The 11,696-nt window shown below is 45.1% G+C and overlaps 1 protein-coding gene across 5 annotated transcripts in view; it reads left to right on the top strand.

Annotated features, from left to right (window-relative positions):
- Positions 1-3,271: 3,271 nt before the first annotated feature.
- The window catches only part of PRKG2 (protein kinase cGMP-dependent 2), a 70,236-nt gene continuing 61,811 nt past the window's right edge, over positions 3,272-11,696 (top strand). For 2 of the 5 annotated variants that reach the window (XR_005599506.1, XM_039541763.1), the window contains exon 1: positions 5,338-5,479. The gene's annotated coding sequence lies outside the window, so the exon portion shown is untranslated. Of the gene's footprint in view, positions 3,396-5,337; positions 5,480-5,526; positions 5,665-11,696 lie in introns of those variants that run through there. The other 3 variants (XR_005599505.1, XR_005599504.1, XR_005599507.1) reach the window with 2 other exon arrangements.

Genomic DNA, 11,696 nt, shown 5'->3' with positions numbered 1-11,696 from the left:
TCTCTCAAGACTTTCAGATGTGTCTACAGTGTGCCCTTCTAAGCTACCAATATAGGACCTGGCTTGGGACAACATTGAAATATGTGCTTCAGTCCATCCTGATTCAGACAAGCAATGAAACACATGCACAAGGATAAGCACATGCATAAGCACCGTTTCTGGATAGGGAAGTTGTCCTGAATTGCCAGCTGCTGAATGGTCCAAGGTGTTGGAAAGGACTGATTGGTATATTTTAATGGGGCCAGATATTAAAATGCAAGGAACTTAGATGGTGAAGGGAGGGTTTTTTGAGAGGGTTGGTGGGAGGAGGGAGGAAGATATTGGATCTTTCCTATTAGTCTGTCTCTCTTTTTTTTCCTTTTGTTCATTCCTTCAAGCAGGGGCGGTCTCTGCTGAGACTAGCAAACCTAGCTTCCAGCCATCATCAGCTGTCTTGTCAGGACTTCCGAGGAACCTTGAAATGTCCAAGGCATTTTATATTTCTAATGTTAGAATATTGGGAACGCTGTTACAGTCTTTCCTTTTTAAATACATTGACATGGCGATGTGATCATAAGATACTTAAAGGAAGGAAGTTTCCATGTTGAACCACTTGCTGCCCGCAGACACCTACTCTTTTTTTTTTTTTTTGGCTTTGATCACAGGAACAGGCAGAGAGAGAGGAATGAGGGGCTAACTTAACTGTGAAAATAATTGATACGTTCCCCTCCTGCCTTGTGTAACACAGCTAGACTCCTGGGCTGGCTTAGACATGCATTTCTAATTGATGTAGTTGAAATGATGCCTTTGTAAATAAAAGAAGAAATAGCATTAAGCAATGTCAGCCTGAAGCGTGGGCTCCGTGTTGTGTATGTGTGGTGTTCCTATTGCAGAAAGGCAGATGCTAGTAACCAGGAGGCTGGGCCTCACTGCCCTGATGGGAGAACAGCAGGTGCAGCGGCCTGGGACTCCGATGGAAAAGTGGATACAACTTCCACTGCCCCAGGCAAACGGGAGGCTGCTTATTGTGAATGTTAATGAACTTTAGTTTTTGATGATAGGGATGCGAGTCTCATCGCTTTCCCTTCTCCCATGCAGCTCTGCTGTTCCCATGTGAAAGGCAGAGAATGCCCTGGATGCAACAGAAAGGGGAGGTGGGGTGAATGCCACTCTTAAAAAATGGTAATAGGAGGAGGCAGCTGAGGAATTGTGACTACAGAGCCCAGGCTGCATTTAGAGCCCAACTTCATCAGCTTTCACAGGAGTTGTGCTCACTTATGCCCCAGCTGAATTTCGTCCACTGGCATTTTAACGTTCCCAAATCCAACACAATTGGATTGACTGTGAGGCAGGGAGAGCCCTGACATGCCAAGCTAAGGTTAGCCCCATCCTTAAAATATTGAGTTCTTTCAAAGGGATGCTCACCTCTGGTCAAGCATTGCACACTTGGCTAATGAGTACTGGTGAGTGGCTGGAGGGGAAAGATAGAGATGGAGAATCTTCCTCTGGCAGTGGCCAACTTCTGATACTTCAGAAACAGGTGGATCATCCTGATCTTATGGCACTTGGCTAGCAGAGCAGGAGTTTTCAAGTCATCAGACTACTCAAGCACCTGAAATGAAATGCTACACACCTCTGAAAGGTGAATAGTTCTCAAAACTCTCACTTAGTTCCTCTGGATTCAGTGGCTTTACGTTCATTGAGCAGTGCACCAGCTCAAAAGGGAAGAGGTTCAGTGTGGAAAGGGAGTGAGAGCAGCACACAACTTACAGTGAAATTACAGGGGTGATTTATCTGGAACCTGGGTATCCATTCTCCAGTAGTGCCTGTGGGGACAAGATGATTACCAGGGCCTTCAGGATCCACAGACAGCAGTTTCTCCAAAAGGGAGCTTGTCATTTGGCTGATGGAGCACGTGGTGACCGAAAAAAACAAAGGTAAAGCTAAGTCCCTTGCTTTGGATGCAGACTCAGCATTGACATGAATGTAGGCGTCATTTGTTGTGTGTAATAAATAGTGAGAAGCTTGTTTTACAGTTGCCATCTGTGATCAAGCCAGCAAGAGAAAATATGTCTTTGATCAGCATGTGGGATAAGACCAGGCACCACTGTTTCTCTTGCGACTCCCAAGACATCAAATCTTGACAACGAGTGAACTAAGATTCCACCGAGAATTAAAAGATGCATCATTTTTAGATAAGAGTCAAAATGGTATCAGCCTTGCGAGAGCACTCTCAGTAGGGTTTTCTCTACCACCCAGGACTGTAGCATCTAAATGCTTTCTAAATTAATCAGTGATGCAGAGTGAGCTGGCTAGTGTACCTCACGGAGAGGTCTGCTCTCTTCCTTTCCCTCGTAGAAGAAAATTCCTTGGGTTGAACCAGTTAGACCATGCCCAGTTCGTTCCCCCTTGCCTCCTCCCAATCGTTCTTCCTGGTTACGGAGGGAAAGTCTTCTCACACAAGAGGGCCTTGCAATGGGGCCGGAAGGGAGTCAGACACTGGATTAGGCTGCTGCCAAAGAGCTCATCTCTAGCAGCACTCGCTCGTTGGCTCTGGATTGCTTCCGTTTACAGCCATGCACTTTTAAACCCACCAATCTGATTTTTACGTCCCCTGTGGATCTGACCTTTTCATATTTTGATTGTGTAAGAGGCTCAATTCAGCGCTCATTAAAATCAATACCTTTGCCGCAGACTCCAAATCTCCTCTTGATTAACACGGGTTTAAAAAAACAGTAAATATATTCAAAGCAGTTCAAGAGTTTAGGCCCTGATTCAACACGGTGCATAAGCGCACACGTATCTTTAAGTGTAGGCATGGGCACAGTGAGGGCAATGCTTCAAAACCTGACTGAATCAGCCTTGCAGCCTAATCCAAAGCTCTTTGACGTCAATGAAAGCGAGTCCACTGAGTTCACTGGGCTTCACCAAAAGGCCTGAGATACTTAAAAAACCACTGAGGCCCAACACTGCGCTCCTTCACCAAGCCTGAGTTAGGCACCTAGACTCGCTATACACTGAATGGAGAGAGGTAGGTGCCCAAGTAGCCAATCCATAAAAGCCAGCTGGCAAGGCAGGGAGTGGCCTAAATCAGCCAGTGGGAGATGCTGAGGACAGTGGAGAGTGCTAAGCCCCGCCCCCTCTCTGAGATAAGCTGCCTTACTCCAAGCACCTTTCTGGAGGAGGAGGCACTCGCCTTATGCCTTTAAAAGCCAGGGGTTAGAGCACTTGCCTGGAGACTCAGGTTCAAGGCTCTGCCTGAGGGGGAGAAAGGATTTGGACAGGGGTCTCCCACCTCCCAGGAGCATGCTTTCACTGCTGAGCTCGGGGATAGTCTGAGGTGGGGCTCCCTCCTCCTCTCCTGATGAAACTGTTCCAGAGATGAGCTGTTGCACCTCCACCTTCTCCTGCTGCCGGTAGGCAGTCTCTACCTGTGCCTACCAGATAAGCCTGAGCTGGCCAAATGCCAATCTCTCCTGGTTGTGACTTGCTGTGGGGCTTAAGTGGGAGGTAGGGGGCTGGATGCCAAGAGGGAGGTGGCAGTGCACACACCCAGAGGCAGAAGCACAAACTTCCAGGAGTTTTGTGGCTCACAGTGGAGCCAAAATGGATTTAGGCCCCTAAACCCAACAGCTGAGTACCTCTGCGGAGCTGGGCCTTAGTGTCTGAACCTGCATTGTGAGAAGTCACTGGAAGTTTTCCCACTGACTTCAATGTATGCAGGATGAAGCATTTAATGAAATTATCTCCCTTAAAAAATTATTCAAGGTGGAGGCCAGACAGATTAATATATGTGGTCCCCTGACGCCTCCCTCGCCTTTCATGGGTTATTTTCAAAATGGAATATAACTGAAATGTTTAAGTTAACCAAGAACAAAGCCGGACAGCTGCTATCTACCTACCTACCTATCCTAGGTACTGGTATAGTCTCTCAGTGCCTGACGCGCTGTAATCTATCAATTCTCCCAGTGGCCCTGAGAGGTAGGGAAGAGCGCCCACCCCCTTCCGCTATCTTCTGACACAGCATAGCCAGAGGCTAGCGACCCTGGTAAAGCCCACGTCCATGGAGCTATACAGCTGCTCTGTTGTGACACAGCTGTTCAAAGGGAGCAGGGCCCCACTCAAGGTCAGTGCTAAAAGGCTTATTGACTTAAGTGGGAGCAGAGCTCAGTTAGGCCAAGGCTGAGTGCGGTTGAAAAGCCCACTCTTAATTTCGAGGGCAAAACCAGGTGAAAATACTGCTCTCCCTTGGAAAGCAACAGTGAACAAAAGCCAAATACACTGGGTTGTTATCAAAATTGTTGGCCAAAGCGCATTTCCAAGGGTGGGGCCGGCTATATTGCTTTCCAAACACGCCACCGCAGAGGTTCACGGCATGAGCTTTCTCTCCAGCCCTTTACCCTCCTCCTTCCCTTTGTTAAATGAGGGGAAAATGAGCCAGAACTGGGTGACTCATGCAGGAAAGGGAGTTCAAAGGAACACACCTTGCCTCAACCATACTGGTAGGGCTATGCTACATCTGCGTGACCTGGCTCTTTCTAAAGCTTGCGCTAAATGCACAGAGAGGTTTTCAAAAGTGTGTGGGGGAGGCATTCTATTCACCACCTGTATGCTCTTTTTGTCTTGTTGAATTGAACCACAGGATGAGTGTGTGTGTTGTGATATAGGCAAACAGGCACACCTGGCCAAAGTCTGGTTCGTTGGCTTTATTTTGCTGGAGGAGGGTTTACTTTTTCTCAAGGACACCCCAAAATATGCTAGCATGTCTCCTTCACAGAGAGTCAAAATCCTGAAATGATTCAGCCCGTTGGATAATTATATGTGGTATAAAGCAAAGCAGAACGCAGCCTACTGCATACAAAATAAAGACGACTGTGCTATTTGTTTCAGTGATTATGCTGAAACTGTTCTTCAGCAGGTAGGATGACCAGATGTCCCATTTTATAGGGACAGTTCCCTATATGTGGGGCTTTGTCTTATAGCTGCCTATTACCCCTCGGGCTGATTTTTCACACTTGCTATCTGGTCACCTGATCAGCAGGAGCCTGTGGAAAATGTGAATTAAAGCTGGTAGCAGGTTTGTTTCTTCAGGCTGAATGAGGGTTTCCTTAGAACTTCCCGGCCCTGCAGTTTTCTGACAGCTCTGGCCAACGTGGAAGGAGCTGGCGAAAAAGGAGGAATAGAAGATGAAGAAAAGGAGCGGGGACAGAGCAGCACAAACAGCCATGAGCTGGGCAGGGCTATCCTTCCTTTCTCCAGTTATTACTCGGCACGGCAGGGTCAGAGTTAACTTCCAGGGATGGTTAGCCCCAGATTTTTCCAAAGCAATCAACCCCCATCACTTGCATCATGCACTGAGCTCTCTTGAAAAGCTGGCCCCAGGGGTAGGTGCTGAGCACAGGACTGTCTACACCTGGGGTGTTAATGTCAAGCCTGAGTACTGACACCCTGCAGCTGTGGAAGCCCTTGTGTTGTCTGTGGAGCCCTGGAAAAGGAGCAGGTGGGTTAGATGAGACCTCCCCCTCCCCCCTGAGTAGGGAAGGGAAAGAGTTGTTATCTGCTAAGGAAATTTGTTTTTCTGTAGCTCTGGTCTGTTTATCTGGTGTGGCTGTAGCCTTCTTTTCTCTGCTGGCTGCCTGCCTCCCCCTTCCTGTTGTCTGTAAGGTGGCTGGAGAAGCAATTAGGGTAAGGTTGTGTTCTCTTCAATGTAGGGGATGTTTTGGGCCTATGCTTGGGGGAAAGCCTTCATTGCAGTGCGACTCCCTTCTGACAACAAAAATCACTACACGACCTCAGGAGGGGCGACTGAAGCCTGAGCCTGCCCCCGAGTTCTGCTACCTGGGGGAGGGGGGACGGCAAAGTCAAAGGGCTTCAGCTCCAGGTGGGGGACCTGTAACCTGAGCCCCACTGCCCGTGGGCTTTGGTTTCACGTGGTGGGGCTTTGGCCCCGGGCCCCAGCAAGTCTAACACCAGCCCAGGAAAATGGGATCATGGCCTGCTTTGGGGTACTGACCCACAGTTTGAGAATCACTGAGTTAAGGGCTCAGAACAATGAGGAGTAACTTAAGAATAGAAGTAAAGATCATCTTATGTTTAAAGTACAGGGTAGGAAACCAGTGGATATGTGTTCTCCCTCTGTCCTGCTGCAGGTTCCTGTGTGATTATAGGCTGTACCTTATTTTCCCAGTCTATAAAATGGGGTTAATATTTCTCTATCCCCACAAAACTATTATGAGACTGGATGCCTGGAAAGCATGTTTGATCCTTAGAGAGAAGGTGTTTTCCAAATGGAAGTATGTTACATTGTACTAGTAAAGTTCTGTTGTTTGGTTGCAAGCAAGGAGCTTGTTTGTCTCTGTTCTTGCGTTTTTCTATAATAAATGCCTCTTGTTTAAGGGTCTCAGATTCCATATATCATGAGAGCAAGGAGGAAGAGGGTGGAATTCAGGAGAGACTGAGATGGACCCTAGGGAAGGAATGATAGAAACATTCTAGAAACAGAGAGCTAAGTCTACAAAGAGCAAAGAAGGTGGGAAGAGACCATGCATTGTGGGAGAGTGCAAAGGGGATAACCATCTCAGACCCAGCATAAGAGGAGGGACTTGCTGCTTTTTTCTTCCTGTGTTTCTACTTTCCTTTCTTTGAAAAGAGAATAATAATTTTTAAAAATCACTATAAAGAATGGAGGGAAAAGAAAATGGCAGGGAGATGATGATTTAGAACTAAAAGGAGAGGGGAGGAAAGACCGGGCTAAAGAAATAGAATAAGGAAAGCAAGACTTGTAGGTTAGCAAATGTTCTTTACACTTCTCTGCTGGTATTTTCTTTGCAGACATCTGGTATGTGCACGCATTGGGGCACAGGATGGATTGCCTTTTTCTGCAGTTATTTATCAATAGACTCTAGAAATCGTGATAGAGTGATCCGCCTGGGCCCTGTTGATAAATAACTGCAGAAAAATGGAAAGGAACCTAAAATTCAAGCAAATGCTCCAGCAGATGGAAACCTCGCTGTTTGTTTGGAAAACTGTGCCTGCGCAAAACTGACTTTACTGTTGGTGGCCATGCTCTGAAGCCAAGGAAGTCGGTAGCAGCTCAAAGATCCATCTCCTCACACGCATCTGTTTGTTTAAAATTAGTTAATTAAATCTGATTAGGATTATTTCAGTGCTTCACCCCCAAACCCATAAGCCCTAATGTGAGGAATTGGGCACTGCCACTACGTGCTCTGTAGATACACTGAGGACTACAGGACACCCAACTGAGTCTGAGGAGGAGTGACCCAGAGGCTAGGCCACTAAAAGGAGTTTGGAGACCTGCGTTTGGGACCCTTCTCAATCAGTGTTCCTGTTTGATTTTGGGAAAATCACTTGCTCTCTGTGTCTGTTCTCCATCTTTAAAATGTGGATAATAGCACTTCCCTGCCTCACAAGGGTGTAGTGAGTACATTAAAGATACTGGGGCCATGGAATTACCTTAGATACATGGAACCCTTTTCCTGAACACGACACAGGTTTTATTATAAATATATTATATGTATTCGAGCCCTGGCCTCCGGTTGAAGGAAATGGGACCATTTTCAGCACTTTGCCTCCAGCTTTGACCAAATGTTTTGGTAATTTCCAAGAAGCTGATACAAAAATGAATGTACGTTACCATATGTAACTCTTCCTTTTTATTGCTTCTTGAAACCAAGTGTTTGTACCAAAGAGATGATATGGTAGATTTGGGCTAGGGTGACCAGATGTCCCGATTTTATAGGGACAGTCCTGATATTTGGACCTTTTTCTTATATAGGCTCCTATTACCTCCCCACCCCCATCCCGGTTTTTCACACTTGCTGTCTGGTCACCCTAAATTGTACTGTTGCATAAATAACAATAGAAAAAATCCTCAATAATTGAACATAGTGCGGGGGGGGAGGCAAAGGGCTAGTAATGATACCACCAGTGGTGTCTCCATCTTGAAAATAAAGACTTGAAGAATAGATGGCTCCAATTCAAAACCCAGCTCTAGGGTTACTTGAAAAATTTCTGTACCTCCTTTTCGATGAAACGTGTTTTTGACTAAACAAATTATTTTGTGTGGAAAGTGTCTGCTTTTCTCAAAAATGTGGTTTCCTGCCCCAGAAAAAAAAATCCTTATTCCCCATGCTGAGCCAGGTGTACGGCCAGCGCTGCAGCCAGGGAGTTGCAGCGCTGGATGTGCCCTGCAGGTGTGGACACTTACTAATTGCAGCGCTGGAAAGCCTCCACCAGCGCTGCAACTTGCAAGTGTAGCCATACCCTAAGTGTGTGTTGGCTGTGTCAGGTCAAGGCTTGGAAAAAGTGAAAGGCTCATAAATTCATACTTAGCACTGCTTAAAACCAGACAGGTGTCTGTGCACCCAGTAGCTCCCGTTGATTTCACAGTGTCATTGTCTTCAGTGGGAGCAGCTAGGTGCTTAGTACTTCACAAGTGGGCAAGTGAGTCATGGTGCTTTGAGGCAGCTTTTTTTTTTTTTTTTTTTTTATATCTTGGCTTTCTATTTTTATTTTTTAATCATACCCAAGGAAAAGATTTTCCTTGTCTTTTACTGCTGAAATTTTTGGCCTGCCCTCTCTCTCTCATAATGGGGAAATCTTATATGAGATCCCTCAAGTTCAAGCTGCAGTGGAAGTAGGGTGACCAGATGTCCCGATTTTATAGGGACAGTCCCGATTTTGGGGTCTTTTTCTTTTACTCCAATTACTCCCACTCCCTATCCTGATTTTTCACATTTGCTGTCTGGTCACCCTAAGTGGAAGCAGAAATCTGTAGAGACTTTACCTGCCTGTCACTTCCAGTTGACACTAGTTGTGCTGCTGCAGATTGTAATAGAGTCTTTGGTAGTCAATGGTGGGGTGACAGTTTATATCACCTGAGGAACTGGTCCCCGGTGTCTTAGTCTGGGTTTCTGAATGGGATCACTTCTGCTCTGCCCCATAGCCTAGAAATCAGGCCGGAGGATTGAAGAGCAGAGCAGAATTCACTCTTGGCTGGATATCAGTCTGTTCCCCCATACCTGGCATTACTAGCAGAAGCATATTCTGATCACACACAAAGTGTTTCCTGTGAGAGGTCTAACAGCACCGCCTGGCGTTGCAGGTGTGGGTTGTCGCTGTGTTTCAAAGGAGACTGTCAATGACTATTTGTGACCAACCATTACAGGAAATACTCTGGGGGTTCTTTGCAAGATAAAGGGTATTTAATACTCTAAAATTCTTCATGGTAAAGGCAGGTCTCAGCAATGAGTAGTAACCTCTTTAGTGAGGTTACTGGACACAGACTCTCTAGTTCTCTCTGCGTTTCCTGTGCTGCTGTGTATCTTCACACAAGGTTCCTCCAAGTCCTGGACTCAAATAAGCAGTCATGGATGGGATTTCTGACTACATTACAAACCCAGTTGCCCTAACTAAATTCCTATATTCCTCCTGCAACTTAACTGGATGAGGTATTTTGCTCTCTTGCTTCACTTCCTCTTTTAAACTGTTTTGTAGTGTTATGTGATGTTAAACAGCTTCTGTGTTCTACCCCAGAGGTGACTGCATTTCACTGGTGGGTAAAGGGATTACTGTCCCAAAAGCCTAAACTTGCTGGCTCTTCCCAGCTGTGAACTGACAACAGAAGCAGATGTGTCACGGCCCACAGTTTGTACAGTACTTGGGGATGAAAGGGACTGTATGCACTAGTGGAAAGTCTTCTATAGGGTTTTCCATGTTCAACAGTAATTTGTCCATTGGCAAGAAAGAGATAAGTTTCTCTCTGACTGGCCTTGGTTTTGGGAAAACATTTCTGCAGTTGTCCAGAAGCTTATATAATGTTTCTTGTCATTATGATGTTTCCCATGCCATGAAAACATGTAACCCATTTGTGTCTTGAAATCCTGTGTCTGTGTGTACGAGAAATGACGTAGCACAATTACCTACATTACAGTAAGGAAAGAAAACAAGGTTTGCAATTTAACAATTTAAAAGAGCGCCGAGAGGAAGGAGAAGATCTTGTAGTAATGCTATCAACCGTATTGCTGTTTTTATTTCCGCATTTACGGCACCGTTGCTCTTCTTTGGCTGATTCAGCAGATGTGACAACATAAACAAAACAATTTGCAAGAGTTCCCAGGGACCTGTAAATCAGGCAGCATAGCTATTATCTGCTGCAGCAGTAGGGGAGAGAGGCTGGGAAGTAGAGCAAAAGCAAGTGTGTTGCTTGCAAAGAGTCGTTAGAGCCACCTGGTGGTTGTGAGTTGGAAAAACGCAAACACTTCAGGTAAGAAGATTCTTAAAGATTCAGATCTTTCTTATAGTTGTGAAAGTCCAACAGTTGGTACTAAAACAGCACCCTTTGCCAAGCTAAATATAATAGTACTGCATTAAAACTGCACTCCTGGAGAAGTAGCTATTGGGTTTCTGGGAGAGCTGAAGAGTTTAAAAAATAAAATGTTACGTTTCACTCAGCTACAACACATATTTGATGGCATTTTGAGGTCCAGTATAAGTTTGTTGAAATGTATAGGTTATTCTTAGCTGTTTTGTACATATTCCAGTATGATCTGCCCTATTAATCTTATTTTTAGCTTGTTTCCTTTATATAATAATAAAATACTCTGCAATTATAAAGCACCTCCAAGCATTCTACTAAGGTGAGAGGATTATTACTAACTATTCCTAAATAAATCCCCCCAGAATTACAACAGATTACACCAGGTGAGAATCCACCCCAAAGCATTACAGGAGCAAGTTGCAAACTCTGGTTTGAGATAGACATTAGTGTGAATGAGAAATGAATGTCAGGCAACTATAGTCTCACACTCCATGTCCCTTTGTGACAAGATGCTGCCCTGCATAGTGTGAATTTCACAAACTTCATGTTGGAAAATGATCTCGCACGTAGAGTAGTGACTGTAAGAGAGTTTTCAGAGTGATAGCCGTATTAGCCTGTATCAGCAAAAACAACAAGAAGTCCTTGTGGCACCTTAGAGACTAACAAATTTATTTATTTTGTGAGCTAAAACCCACTTCATCAGATGGAAGATACAGTAGGAAGATATGAGTGAATCACCGATGGTTGAAGCAGGAGTCAGGTCTCCTGGGTTCTGTTACTTACCTTTTTCAGAGGGGTAATAACTTCATAAATGTTTCCAGAGATCTTTGAGATCAATGGAAAATGAGATCAAGTGCAATGAAGTATAATTCTCTGCAGCTATAACTGCAATGATTCTTCCCTACATTCTACCTACCATGGAACAGTCACCTCTCCAAAGACAAAAGGAAATCCATTCTCATCCAGTTTGGCTCTTCCAGGTGAGACTTGTTCCTCTCTATCCCCACCCACCCCTTCAATCAAGTTTAATTGCGTGTACCGGTTCTTGGGCTCTCACTCACTAGCATTCCCAGCTCATAACTTGTCTCATGAAGTCGATGAGGAGAATATCAGTGTATGCAGATAAATGGTGCCCTCTTGTGATGAAAATGAGAAACAAATGAAAAAATGGAGGAAGGAAAACAGAAAAGCAGTAGTAATGAAGGCGCATAGTTACACAGCTTATAAAAGAGAACATGGAGGAACTTTTAATGGAAATATCCTCCAGCCCAAAATTCTTATTTACATAGAGTGCACATGCTGTCTTTCTTCTAGAGACCACTTCTCAGTAGATTTAGACTGAGAGCTAGTGGGACTTTGGCTATCGTGGACAGGAAAA

The sequence above is a fragment of the Mauremys reevesii genome, linkage group 5 (assembly GCF_016161935.1).
Source record: "Mauremys reevesii isolate NIE-2019 linkage group 5, ASM1616193v1, whole genome shotgun sequence".
In the NCBI taxonomy this organism is placed as follows: domain Eukaryota; kingdom Metazoa; phylum Chordata; order Testudines; family Geoemydidae; genus Mauremys; species Mauremys reevesii.
The sequence above is the reverse complement of the archived record's forward strand: the minus strand, read 5'-3'. Positions and strand labels throughout refer to the sequence as shown.